Source organism: Mandrillus leucophaeus, unplaced genomic scaffold, assembly GCF_000951045.1.
Source record: "Mandrillus leucophaeus isolate KB7577 unplaced genomic scaffold, Mleu.le_1.0 Scaffold34, whole genome shotgun sequence".
Taxonomy (NCBI): domain Eukaryota; kingdom Metazoa; phylum Chordata; class Mammalia; order Primates; family Cercopithecidae; genus Mandrillus; species Mandrillus leucophaeus.
This window is the reverse complement of record NW_012103587.1, coordinates 4,463,802-4,466,614: the sequence shown is the minus strand read 5'-3', so window position 1 is coordinate 4,466,614 and position 2,813 is coordinate 4,463,802.

The window sequence follows — 2,813 nt, the reverse complement described above, 5'->3', positions numbered from 1 at the left end:
CTACTGACTTTTTATAGCAGAGCTGAGCAGGATTTAGTTTAAGGCAGCAAGAATAAAAAAACATCAGTTTGAGAAAAAGCCTCTGTGAGTGCAACATGAATTCTGCTAACATTGAAGCAATAACAAACATCGAATTTATGGTGAAACTTGGGTGTAAGAATGGTGAGGTAATTGACACTAAAAAACATTTATGGGAATAATGCCTAAAAGAAATTAGCAGTTTACAAATGGTTAAATCATTTTAAGAATGAACAAAATGATACTGAAAATAAAGCCCACAATGGCAGACCATCCACATCGATTTGCAGGAAAAAAGTTCTTTTTGTTAGTGCTCTAATTGAAAAGGACTGATGATTAATGGCACAAACAGCAGCTACCACCATAGACATCTCAAGTGGTTCAGCTTACACAACTCTGGCTGATGATTAATTACAGTTGAGCAAACTTTCCAATCAGTGGAGTCCAATCAGTGGATGCCAAACTTTGCCCAGATCAGCCACAGAGAACAGCAAAGCTTTCATTCATTGGAAATTTTAAACAAATGGGATCAAGATCCCGAAGCACTGCATTTAAGAATTGTAACAGGAGAGGAAACATGGCTTTACTGGCACTATCCTGAAGATGAAGCACGATCAAACCAATGGCCACCAAGAGGTGGAAGAAGTCCAGTCACAGCAAAAGTGGACTGATCAAGAGCAAAGGTCATGGCAATAGTTTTTTGGGATGCTGAAGGCATTTTGCTTGTTAACTTTCAGGAAGGCCAAAGAATGACATCAACTTATTATGAGAGTGTTTTAAGAAAGGTTGCCAAAGCTTCGGCAGAAAAACACCCAAGTAAGCTTCAATAGGGAGTCCTTCTCCGCCATCACCATACAAAGCTCCTGCTCATCCCTCTCATCAAACAGGGGCAGTTTTGCAGCTGAGCATGATGGCTCGCATCTGGAATCCCAGTACTTTGGGAAACCTAGGTGGGATGATTGCTTAAGCCCATGAAGTTTGAGACCAGCCTGAGCATCATCGTGAGATCCTGTCTCTATAAAATAATAATAATAATAATAATAATAATAAGGAGAAGAAGAAGAAGAAGAATTCCTTAACTGGGTGTGGTGGTGAGCATCTATAGTCCTAGCTACTTGAGAGGCTGAGGTGAAAGGATTGCTTGAGCCCAGGAGTTTCAGGCTGCAATGAGTTACGATTGTGCCACTGCACTCCAAACTGGGCGACAGGGAGACGCTGTCTCAAAAAAAAGAAAAAAATAATAATCAAAATAAAAAATAAGGAAAAATGGCAATTTTGCCAGTGTTTCCATGGGAGATCATTAGGCATCTACCTTACAGTCCTGATTTGGTTTCTTCTGACTTCTTGTTTTCTAAAACTAAAATAAAAATCTATATTTAAAGGAACCTATTTACCTGTTTTTCTTTAGTTCATAATGTGAAAAGACTGCATTGACATGGTAACACTTCCAAGACCCTCGGTTCTACAGGGATGGACTAAATGTCTAGCATCATCTCTCACAAAAGTGTCTTCAACTTGACAGAGTTTATGCTCAGAAATACAGTTTACATTTTTTACTTTTATTTTTTAATTTTGTTTTTCCACAAACTTTTTGAAGTCCCCTTATATTCTGAAGAGTTTTCATCCCTTTCAATAGATAATTTTTATATTAAAAGCTTAATGTTCAAGCTAGTGATGTAGTGTCTGTGTCCTGACTGGAGCACGATTGCTATGAACATGTATGAACACATTCCGCAAATATATGCATTTTCCCACTATGAATTCTCATTTATCTGTTGTATTTAAACATATTTCCCAAGGCCATTTGTAAGTTACATTTTTGATGAATCGAAGAATGATCTTTTTAAAGCTGGACTTAAGCAAGGTAAACACTTGAAAAACATTCCATGATTTAAACTGATGGTTTTGGTACTTTAATGGGACTCAGAAACACCTGGGAACTTCATTTAAAATGTGGACTCCCGGGCTTCCCTCCCAGACAGATGTGTGGGAGAGGGGGTGAACAGGAGCCAGCATTTTAAAAAGTATTTCAAGCGATTATGACGTAAGTTGTTACTGGACCTCAGGCTGATGTTACTGTGAAGTCAAGTGACAACTTTTGTCAGAATCACTTGAAATACTCACGACAATTCATTCAGGTTCCTGGCATTTTGAACAAACAATTGCACAAAATGCACAAACAAAGCAATAAAAGAATGAAGCACTGAAAGCAGACATTTACTGGAAAGTACAAAAGTGGAGATTTACTCTATAGAATTTTCTGGGGTTTACATACCCCCTGGAAGTTTCTCATTGGTTACTTGGTTACACCCAACTCAATGAAGGAGTGGCCTGGGACCAGTCTGATTGGTTGCAGTAGGTGACCAATCAGAGGCTGAAGTGACGTTACACCGTTAGACCCCATGCAAACGTCCAACTGGTCACAGGAGGGGACCAATCAGAGGCTGAAGTGAAGTTACGAAGTTACAGCCCTATGCAAACGAAGACTAGGCCTGTGACCAGTATGATTGGTTGTGGGAGGGGACCAATCAGTGGTACTTTCCATTTCTCATCTGCAACACGGAAACGGGGGTCGGGTTGCAAAGGTAGTAGCCTCTGATCCTTTTGTTACTTGAATATGGAAAGGTGGGGTTTTCCTTTTGATTCAGTTCTAGGAAGTCAGCATAAATTGGCCTTAGGTTCCCTGCCTCCAAATCCTATTCTCCTGCTTCACTGAGATATAATTAAAATCTGAATTAATCATTAAATGACCTTCCTGCATAAATCTTTGTTTTTCCACATAATCCTTGCAGTCG